Below are 12,110 nucleotides of genomic sequence, written 5' to 3'. Positions count from 1 at the left end.
AGTCAAACACATCCAGATACGCAGCTGATTCTTCTTTGATATCTCTGTAGAGAGAAGCAGTGGGGGGACTGAGTCATCACGTTGTGCCTGGTTCTCTAACTGCTCCAAGGTCAAAACAGTTGATACTGTAGAGTTGGGATGGGTTTGTGCTGGGAGTGGTGGTTTCACTTCAGCTTCCAATGGCATCAGCACATCAAATTAATACTGTTAATTTCAGTGTTGTTACTTTCATAATTTTGTCTTCAACTTTTACAAACCATAACTTTACTTTGGTTCTATAGCTGCATAAGAGCCATAAGCTAGTGTGTGTGTGTGTGTGTGTGTGTGTGTGTGTGTGTGTATCTATTTTTTGCTTGTTCATATTAAAGCATCCTTTGGTGATCAGAAAGAATTATTTTTCCTGTAAAAGAGATCTCTGAAGTACTTGTTGAGATATGTTAGTACAACAATAATCCTGGTATGTTAGTTGGTACTTACGCCATAGGAGGTCTCCTAAGTGCTTTGTACATATTATCTCATTCACTTCTTACAATGCCTCAGTGAGGCTGGCATTGTTATCGTCCTCTTTCTAGAAAGGAAGGGACTGAGGCACGTAGTGTTTAAGTGAATTGTCCAAGGTTACAGCTCATATCTAGTGAAGCGGGGGTATGAATCAGGCAGCCTGACCCCAGATCCTCTCACTCAGCCATGATGCCCGTGAGCAATGCCTTAGAGTGATGGAAGGCACAGCCACTGTCATCAAGTTTGTTTGTTTTTTAAAGACTGGGCAAGATGCCTAAACTTTCCAAATCTCAGTGTCCTTCTGTATGAAGTGGGGGCAATCATACTGTCCTTATAGGGTTGTTTTGAGGAAGAAGTGAAAGGCTATACGTATAGTCTCTAGCACAGCGCGTGGTACTTGGCAAGATTTGTCCACAGGGAAATCTCTTACTTCCCACTTTCCATCTAGGAACTGGCCCAATAACAATAACATTTTATTAATAAAGTGAATGCATTCTATTAATCAGCAATCAAAGTGATACAGAAGGTGGAGGACCAAGAGACAGAAAATAGGTTCCTTTCCTATCTCCCTCGTAGGATATCACCCCACCTCCCAGAGGGAGCCCCCTCAGTGTGAGTTGCTCCCACCTTTCAAGGTGCTTCCTTTTTTTAAAATATTTTATTTATTCATTTGACAGAGAGAGACAGTGAGAGCTGGAACATGAACAGGGGGAGTGGGAGAGGGAAAGCAGGATTCCTGCTGGGCAGGTAGCCTGATATGGGGCTCAATCCCAGGACCCTGGGATCATGACTTGAGCCAAAGGCCCCAAGGTTCTTCCTTGACTGTGAGTTACGAGCTATACAAAACCCACCTCCTCCGTCCCCCAGTATCTTTGGGCTCTCGTGGTTTGGGCCTGCTTTCACATACTGTCATTTTAAGAGACAAAATGAGGAATGAAGAATCCCTGACCATGGTCAGCTGACCATGTCCTCATATGGGAGCTTGGAGCTTCAACCTGACCTTGGGGAGTGGCTTGGCTTTGGGTTGTTTACAAGATATGGAAGGAACTTTCAGGCGGGTGGGAGAAAATGAGTCAAAGTTCTGGGACAGGAATACACATCAGGTATATAGGGAACAATGAGTCAACCAGTCTGATACTATTATCTGTATGGTGTATTTTGTAGTAGTTAATCAGAGATACACTCAGAACTCTCTGGGTTCAGGGCTTCTGAAGGTACATAGAGAAAAAAGGCAGGCAGGACTCCATTTTGTTGCACCGACATGGGATGGGTATCGTTGAGGGAATGCATGCATCTCTTTGGTTTTCTAGCTTGCTTTTGGATTGGAGGGTTCTCCCACATTTGTCCAGATGGTTCTCTGAGTGAGTTAGAGTCAGCTCAGTGAGTCAGAGAACCAACACAGGATTGACTGGAGGGTTACCTACAAAACTCCCCAGTGACTTTGAGGACCCCTTAGTATCTCCAGGATGTCAGAGCAACTCTAAGTGTCCCCAGAATTGGTTAGTTCTTGGTCACTATTCTAGTGGTTCCCGATGGTCCCCATTACAGCGATAGACTACACTCCTGTCAACTTTCGTGATAGCTACCTTCTGGCTTCTGCTCTTCATCCCCAGAGAGAGAATCTGATACCAAATTTTCTTACAAAAATTCTTACAAAGCACTTACCGCCAGGCCTTCTCATCAACTAGCCCCTTACACAGATAGATGATCATAGTTGGCTGCTCACCCACAGTCCCATTCACTCATTCACTCACCTGTTCATTCATTCATTCATTCATTCATTCATTCATTCATTCATTCAATGTACTGAGCACCTGCCAGAGTTGTAGGACTGGAGACAAAAGGGCAGGTGACCTGTGCATTCAGAATCACTCATGAATGCTGTGGTGCCAAGAGCAACAAAGTCTTGGCTATAAGACATGTTTGTGTATAAACAGAACTCTTAGGGCAAAACATAACCAAATAAAATGAAAAAATCTTTATCATTTTTGCCTACTGCCCATCCAAACCTGTTCTGTGAGATTAATTCTTCAACCTTTGAAATCTTAAAGGTCCGCTGACATTTCTGGTAGTTTGTTAGGTGAATGAAAATGTTGCCCACCCCCTTCTGGTCTTCCTGAGGTCACGTCTCACTTCAACGATTTAAAGGTGCAATGCCACAGCAAAATCCGCAATTTATTTAATGTAGGTCTTCTCCCTTCCTCTCGTTCAAATGGGCTGCATGCTGGCCACTTGTGGTGGTAAGAAAGAGGCATGTGGCTTCATTAGGCCTTCTCATCTCCCCATTGAACAGTCATCTTTTTCTGGCTTGATGGCTATGGTTTCTGCCCTCCTGCCTTCTTCCAGGTGGGGAGAGGGTATATAAAGAAAGAGGGGCGGAAGGAGAAGTCTTCCTTGATTTGGACAGTTGTGAGTGGATTCCCACCTTTTCTGGACCTGGTAGGTGGTTAAAGCTCATGGTTCTTCTCATGGAGGTCCTTGGTGAGTCTGTCTAAAACAGATGTTTGGAATACTGAGAAGTCCACCTGCGTGTTTTTGGACATGTGCAAAGTATATATCCTCTGGCTGGTGGTGTAGGACTTTCTCCACTTAGGCATTGGTGGGAAATGCCCCAGCAAGTGGCTGTTCCAGGTGGGCTTGCTAACAGGCTCTGGGAAGAGGCTGGGGACGCGCTCTCAATGGCCTGTGTCTTCTACACAGGAAGTACTCATGCATCTTTTTTTTTTAAAACTTATTTATTTATTTTTTCAGCGTAACAGTATTCATTGTTTTTGCACAACACCCAGTGCTCCATGCAATACGTGCCCTCCCTATTACCCACCACCTGTTCCCCCAACCTCCCACCCCTGCCCCTTCAAAACCCTCGGGTTGTTTTTCAGAGTCCATAGTCTCTTATGGTTCACCTACCCTTCCATTTTTTTTTTTTTTATAAACATATAATGTATTTTTATCCCCAGGGGTACAGGTCTGTGAATCGCCAGGTTTACACACTTCACAGCACTCACCATAGCACATACCCTCCCCAATGTCCATAACCCCCTCCCCTTCTCCCAACCCCACCTCCCCCCAGCAACCCCCAGTTTGTTTTGTGAGATTAAGAGTCATTTATGGTTTGTCTCCCTCCCAATCCCATCTTGTTTCATTTATTCTTTTCCTATTCCCCTAACCCCCCATGTTGCATCTCCATGTCCTTATATCAGGGAGATCATATGATAGTTGTCTTTCTCCGATTGACTTATTTCACTAAGCATGATACCCTCTAGTTCCATCCACGTCGTCGCAAATGGCAAGATTTCATTTCTTTTGATGGCTGCAGTACTCATGCCTCTTAATTTGTTTGCATGTGCTAAAGATTCCATGAGAATGGCCAAACTCTCAGTCTTTCTCTTCCGCAAAAGGAATAATGATCTCCCTTTTTTTTAAGTAACTTTGGGCTCCAAGGAAGAGTTCCCCTTTCTTATTGGGAAGACTGAGTCTAGGCAGAAGTACAGTGTGGGAGAGCACTGAGGGAGGCAGTGAGGGCCAGGCTTCCATGAAGCGGTCTCCCTGTGCTGATTTCCCTAGAAATGGGACAGGTGAGGCCAGGTATGAACCTGAATCAGACAAGTCAATTTAAAACTCTGTCCAGAAACTTATGGGGATATCACATTGGCAGATAGATGCAGGAATAAATCAGGATCCGATGTGAAGAGATCAGGGTTCAAGTTCCCACTTGACAACTTCCTATGTCCCTGAGTCTCAGTTTCTTTACCTATTAAATAGATATGTTAATAAGCAATTTCAGAGGGCTCCCAAAAGAATAGAATGAGATGTGTAAACACTCCGTATGCTCTAAAATACAAAGCAAATATTAATATTCTCTGTCATCCAGCCAATTCATACTGGCAACACTTATCAAAAGCCAATTATGGGTTAAACATTGTTAAACATTGTTTTGGGTACTGTGGAGCGGGTAAAAATCTGAATTTGATTTTTCAAAATCTGAATATGATTCAGATTCAAAATCTGAATATGATTCAGATTCAAAATCTGAATTCTAAAAGACAACCCAGAAATGTCTCCTGCTGGGCGCCTGGGTGGCTCAGTGGGTTAAGCCACTGCCTTTGGCTCAGGTCATGATCTCAGGGTCCTGGGATTGAGTCCCGCATCGGGCTCTTTGCTTGGCAGGGAACCTGCTTCCTCCACTCTCTCTCTCTCTGCCTGCCTCTCTGCCTACTTGTGATCTCTGTCTTTCAAATAAATAAATAAATTCTTAAAAGAATATCTCTTGCTGGGGTTCTGGGTTGGGGGTCTCTGGGCAGCATGAGAACACTGGATAACTGGGAGGGGGTGTGTAGCGACCCAGCCCAAGGGAGAAGTGTGCTGAGGGAAAGAGGGGCCTGAGGCTTCCCTCCGGTCTGCAAACTGCAAAACCAGTGAGTTTCTGTATATGTGGAAAGTATTGCTCATCGACCTTTGCAGACCTCAGGATTTTGATTCAGATTAGAACCAGAAAATGTTCAAGCTAGAAGGGATCATAGATATCATCTTTGCTGACCCCTTATTTTGAGGGCCCAGGAGATTAAATGACTTGTTCAAGGTTTCACAGTGAGTGCGAAGCACAGATGTTCAGAACAAATGGCCCGGACATTTCCGAACCTCCGCCCATGGCCTTTCCCCTCACTCCTTGTTCCCTTGTCCGTTCTCTCCCTCCTTCGAGCAGGAGCATTTGGTAAACATCTGTGAGCATTTTCATCTGGAGCAAAAAGGAAAGAAGTATTGATTTTCTATGTAACTGGAGAGCTGTGGTATTAATAGTATTTTTGGAACAAAAGACCCAAACACTGAATCAGTGTTTTTGAAGACAGGCACCTATTTTCATCACATTAAATGAGGTTCTCAGGGTTCAGGTCCGCAGAATGTCTTAGAATGCTCTAAAATGCCATCATAGCCTCAAGATAGTCATGATAATTTCACAGCACACCTGTCAGACTGTCCATTCACTTTTATTATCGCCTTAAGGTAACATGAATTCCCTAGCCCTTTGGCCTGCTACGATGGTTTATTTTCCTCAACAGGCTTTTTATGTCTGGAACCGTTCAGTTTCACATGCATTTGTAGATTACTCCCTGTAAGGTCATCATGGTGCCAAAAATGGGGAGAAAGGAAGGCAGACAAACAGAGCGGTTCCAAAATGGTTTTAGCTTTATACTTGTGTTTAATTCAAAGCTTGAGATGCTAACTTTACCTGATTGTTCTTTCATTGTAATCACCTTTTCAGGTGATTTATCCTGCCCCCCCCCCCGCCAGCCCAAATGCCTGGCAAGCACTGATCTTTATATTGTCTCCATAGTTTTGCCTTTTTCCAAGAATGTCATAGATTTGGAGTCAACGATCCCTTTCAGAGAGCTTCTTTCACTTAGTAATATGCAGTTAAGGTTTTTTCTTCATATTCGTGGCTTGAGAGCTCATTTATCTATAGCACTGGATAACATTCTTTGTCTGGATGTTCCACATTATTTATCCTTTCACCTACTGGACTCTTGGTTGCTACCAGGTGTTGGCCATCATGAATAGAACCATTAGAAATGTACATCCCTGGGGCACCTGGGTGGCTCAGCGGGTTAAGCCGCTGCCTTCGGCTCAGGTCATGATCTCAGGGTCCTGGGATCGAGTCCCGCATTGGGCTCTCTGCTCAGCAGGGAGCCTGCTTCCCCCTCTCTCTCTCTGCCTGCCTCTCTCTCTACTTGTGTCAAATAAATAAATAAAATCTTAAAAAAAAAAAAAGAAAAGAAATGTACATCCCTGTGCAGGTTTTTGTGGACTTAAGTTCTGTGCTCCTTCGGCTAAATATCAGGGGTACCGCTGCTGGATTGTATGGTAAGAGTATATTTAGTTTTGTAGGAAATGCCAGACTGTCTTCCAAAACGGCTGTACCATTTGGTGATCCCACCAGCAACAAGTGAGAGTTCCTGTCGCTCCACATCCTTGTCAGCATTTGGTACTGGCAGTGTTCCAGATTTTGGCCAATCTAATAGGCATGTATGGACATTTCATGATGACATGAAGTAGAGAATCTTTCCGTATGCTTATTTGCCATCCTATATATTCTTTGATGAGTCTCTGTTAAGGTCTTTGGGCCAGTTTTTAACTGGTTTCTTTTTGTTGTTGTTGTTGTTAAATTTTAAGAGTGCTTTGTGTATTTTGGGTAACAGTCCTTTTATCCAGATGTGTCTTTTACAAATATTTTCTCACACTCTATGCTTACCTTTTCATTATCTTGAAATTGTAGTTTACAAAGCTGAAGTTTTAATTTAATTTAGTTTCTCAAGCTTATCAGTTCTTTCATGCATTATGCCTTTGGTGTATCTAAAAAGTCATCACCATACCCAACATCATCTAGATTTTTTCCTACATTATCTGCTAAGAGTTTTATACATTTGCATTTTACATTTAGGTCTGTGACCCTTTTCAAGGTAATTATTTTGAAGGGTGTAACGTTTGAGTCTGGGCTGATTTTTTTTTTTTTGCAAAGGCTGTCCAGCTATTCCATACTATGTGTTGAAAAGACTATCTTCTTTGTTCCATTGCCTTCGCTCTGTTATCAAAGATCAGATAACTTATATTTATATGGGTTCATTTCTAGACTCTCTGTTCTCTCCCATTGACTTGTTTGTCTATTCTTCAATACCAAACTGTCTTGATTACTGTCACCTTATAGCAAGTCTTGAAGTTGGATAGTGTCAGTCCTATAACTTTATTTCCCTCCTTCAACATTATTTGGCTAGTCGGGTGTTTTGTTCTCCATCTAAGTTCTAGAATCAATTTGTTGATGGCACAGAATAACTTGCTGGGATTTTGACTGGTATCTGTCGATCACGTTAGTAAGAACTGACATTGTGACAATATTGAGTCTTTCTGCTGATGAATATGGAATATCCCTCCACTTATTTAGTTCTTCAGTTTCTTTTATTAGAGTTCAGTAGTTTCCCTCATATACATCTTGTACATATTTTGTTAGATTTATACCTAAACCTTTAATTTTGGGGGGGTGCTAGTGTAAATGGTGTTGTGTTTTTAATTTTAAAGCCCATTTGTTCATTTTTGGTTTTTAGGAAAACAATTGACTTCTGTATATTAACCTCGTATCCTGCAACCTTGCTATAATTGCTTATTGCTTTCAGGAGTTTTTGTTTGTTTTTGATTTTTTTGCATTTTCCACATAGATAATCATGCCATCTGCAAACAAAGATAACGGTATTTCTTCCTTCTCAATTTTCCTTTTCTTGTTTTATTGCATTAGCTAGGATTTACAATTTGATCTTGAAAGTAGTGAGAGGAGATGTCCTTGCTTTTTATCCTGATGTTAGTAGGAAAGCTTCTAGTTTCCTTTGTTAAAAGAAGATTTTATTTATTTATTTGACACACAGAGAGAGAGAGAGGGAGCACAAGTAGAGGGAGAAGCAGATTGCTGGCTGAGCAGAGAGCCCGCCGATATAGGGCCTGATCCCAGAACCTAGGAATTACGCCCTGAGCCAAAGGCAGATGTTTAACTGACTGAGCAACCCCAGTGCCCTGGAAAGCTTCTAGTTTCTTACTAATAAGTATGTTAGCTGTATGTTTTTGGTAGATATCCTCTATCAAGTTGAGGAAGTCCCTCCTCTATTCTTAGTTTACTGAGAATTTTTATTCTCATAAATGAATGTTGAATTTTTCCAAATGCTTTTTCTGCATGTATTTATATATAGATCATGTGATGTTTCCTTTTTAGCCTGTTGTTGTGATGGATTATATTAATTGAATGTTGAATTTGCTTTGCATACCTGGAATAAATCCCACTTGGTCATGGTATATAATTTTTTCCCATGCTGTTGGATTTGAGTTGTTTTTGTTGAGGGTTTTTGCATCTATGTCCATGAGAAGGATCTTGGTCTGGAGTTTTCTTGAGATGTTTTTGTCTGGGTTGGCACGAGGGTAATACTGGGTTCACAAATTGAATCAGGAAGTGTTCCCTCTGCTTCTGTTTTCTGAAAGAGATAGTAGACAGTTGGTATAATTCTCCCTCAGATATTTTCTGGAATTCTCCTGTGAACTCATCTGGGCCTGGTGCTCCCCATTTTGGAAGGTTATTAATTATTATTTTAAAAGTTGTGGTTTTGTTTTGTTTTTTGTTTTTTTTTTTAAGATTTTATTTATTTATTTGACAGAGAGAGATCACACGTAGGCAGAGAGGCAGGCAGAGAGAGAGGAGGAAGCAGACTCCCTGCGGAGCAGAGAGCCCGATGCAGGGCTCGATCCCAGGACCCTGAGATCATGACCTGAGCCGAAGGCAGTGGCTTAATCCACTGAGCCACCCGGGAGCCCCTTGTTTTGTTTTTTGAGCGAGAGAGATCATGAGCCGAGGGAAGAGCAGAGAAGGGGGAGTGAAAGAATCTCAAGGAGACTCCCCACTGAGTGCAGAACCCTATGCAGGTCTCAGAACCCTGAGATCATGACCCGAGCCAAAATCAAGTCAGATGCTCAACTAACTGAGACAACCAGGCACCCCTGGAATTATGTAGATTAATGATAGATTCAACTTTTTTAGTAGGTACAGACCTATTCAGATTTTCTGCTTCTGTTGTGAATCTTGGGAAATTGTGTCTTTCAAGGAATTGGTCCATTTCATCTCTGAAATTTATGGACATAGATTTGTTCGTAGTTTTCCTTTATCGCCCATTAATTGTCTATGGGATCTCTAGTGACATCCCTTCTTTTAGTTCTGATATTTGTAATTTGGGCCTTTTTTTTTTCTTTCTTGGCCTAGTTAGAGGATAATTAATTTTATTGACCTTTTCATAGAATTAGCTTTTGGCTTCCTTGATTTTCTTTTATTGGTGTCCTATTTTTAATTTCATTGATGACTGCTTTAATTTTTATTATTTCTTTTCTTCAATTTACTTTGGATTTAATTTGCTCTCCTCTTTCTGCAGTTATCTAAGGTGTAAGCTTAGATGATTGATTTTGGACCTTTCTTCTTTTCCCATATATGCATTCATTGCTGTGAGTATTCTGTAAACACTGCTTTTGCTGCATTTCACATTTTCATCGTTCTGTTTTTCTTCTCCTTTTGTTCAAAATATTTAAAATTTGTCTTGAGATTTCTTCTGTGATCCATGTGTTATTTATTTATTTATTTAAAGATTTTATTATTTATTTATTTGACACACAGAGAGAGAGAGAGAGAAATCACAACTAGGCAGAGTGAGAGGGGGAAGCAGGCTTCCTGCTGAGCGAGAGCCCGATGTGGGGCTCTATCCCAGGACCCTGGGATCATGACCTAAGCCAAAGGCAGAATCCTTAACCCACTGAACCACCCAGGCGCCCCCATGTGTTATTTAGAAGTGTGTTGTTTAGGGGCACCTGGGTGGTGCAGTCAGATGTGCATCTGACTCTGTTTTTGGCTCAGATCATGATCTCAGGGTCCTGAGATTGAGCCCCACCACAGGGGGCTCTGTGCTCAGCATGGAGTCTCCTTGAGATTCCCTTACTCCCTCTCCCTCTGCCCCTCTCACTCATGCTCTCTCTCTCTTTAAAATAAATAAATCTTTCTTTTTTTTAAAGATTTTATTTATTTATTTGACAGACAGAGATCACAAGTAGGCAGAGAGGCAGGCAAAGAGAGAGGAGGAAGCAGGCTCCCCACTGAGCAGAGAGCCCGATGCAGGACCCTGGGATCATGACCCGAGCTGAAGGCAGAGGTTTAACCCACTGAGCCACCCAGGCGCTCCAAAATAAATAAATCTTTTAAAAAGATTTGTTGTTTCATCTCCAAGTATTTGGGGATTTTCCAGCTATCTCAGTTTATTGATTTCTACTTTAATTCCTTTGTGGTCTGAGGGAGGACATTGTATGACTTCTATTCTTTTAAATTTGTTCATGCATGTTTTATGGGCAAGAATGTGGTCTGTCTTGATGAATATTTCCTATTCCTTCTGGAAGAATGGGAGAATTTTTCTCAAGTATTCACTGTGAGAACATGGTAGAGCTCCAGGATGTGAAACTCATGAGAAGTATGGAGGATTCCTGATGACTGGGTCTGCCTGGTATTTTGAATCTTACAGTTGTCCACACTAGGCCTCCAGAAATTCATTAATTATGGTTCAGGTGTTCCTGTCTCCTGTACTGGTTCTTGCTGGGTGTTTCTGCTCCTGGTTTTCTGCTCCACTAAGTTGTGATTCTCTGTATTTTCCCATCTGTCTCTCTCACTTCTGGGACCCCGTGACCACAGTTCTCTTTGAAGCTAAAGAAAAGTTGTTGATTTTTCAGTTTTTCAACTTTTTACTTGTGGTTGGTTAGTCTTGTTGTTCTAATCTTCTATGTCCTTATGGATATTTTTGTGTTTGCTTCATAGATTACTCAGTGAGGTATGTCAAAATCTCATACCAGGTTAATGGATTTGCCTCTTTCTCAACTTGTCAATTTTCAAAATTGAAATTTAGTTGATTTCTGATAGTTTTAGTTGATTTATGACAATACAGCATAGTGATTTATCATTACACAGTGCTAATTAAGATAGTATAGTTACCATCCACCACCATTCAATGGTATTACAATATTATTGACTCTCTTTCCTATGCTGCACTTTTCTTCCCCCTGCCAAAGATTTTATTTGTTTATTGGACAAAGAGACACACAGCAAGAGAGAAAACACAAGCAGGGGAAGGGGCAGAGGGAGAAGTGGGTTTCCCGCTGAGCAGGGAGCCTGAGGCGGGGCTCGATTCCAGGACGCTGGGATCATGACCTGAGCCCAAGGCAGAAGCCTAAGGATGGAGCCACCCAGGCGTCCCTATGCTGCACTTTTCATCCCCATGACTTCCTTATTTTATAGCTGGAAGTTTCTGCCTCTTAATACCCTTTACCCATTTGCCCATCCTTCCAACCCCCTCTCCTCTGGCAACCACCGGTATGTTCTCCGTATTTATGAGTCTGCTTACAGATTTGTTTGTCCATTTATTTTGTTGTGTTTTGTTTTGTTTTTTAGCTTGCACATGTCAGTGAAATCAAATGGTATTTGTCTTTCTCTGACTGATTGCACATATCATAATCCCCTGTGTGGCTGAAAATGGCAAGATTTCATTCTTCTTTATGGTCTATATTCCATCGTATGTATGTGTGTATATACAGCTGGGCTGCTCCTGTATCTTGGATATTAATGCTGTAATAAACACATTTATGCATCTATCTCTTTGAATTGGTGTTTCTATTTTCTTCATATATATATCCAAAAGTGGAATTGCTGGGTCGTACGGCAGTTTTGGTTATTTGACATACCTCCACACTGCTTTCCATAGTGACTGCATGAAGTTACATTCTAAGTGTGTGTGGGTTACCTTTCCTCCACATCCTCACCAATACTTGGTATTTCTTTTTTTTTTTTTTTTTTTTTGATAGTAGCCATTCTGACTGGTGTAAGGTGATACCTCATTGAGGTTTTGATTTGCATTTCCCTGAAGATTAGTGATATCAAGCATGTTTTTCATGTATTTGTTTTCTGTATATCTTCTTTGGAAAAATATCTTTTCAGATGTCTGCCCATTTTTCAATCAAATTATTATTATTATTTTTTGGTGTTGAGTTGTGTGAGTTCC

The sequence above is a fragment of the Meles meles genome, chromosome 7, assembly GCF_922984935.1.
Source record: "Meles meles chromosome 7, mMelMel3.1 paternal haplotype, whole genome shotgun sequence".
NCBI lineage: Eukaryota > Metazoa > Chordata > Mammalia > Carnivora > Mustelidae > Meles > Meles meles.
This window is presented reverse-complemented; position numbering follows the sequence as displayed.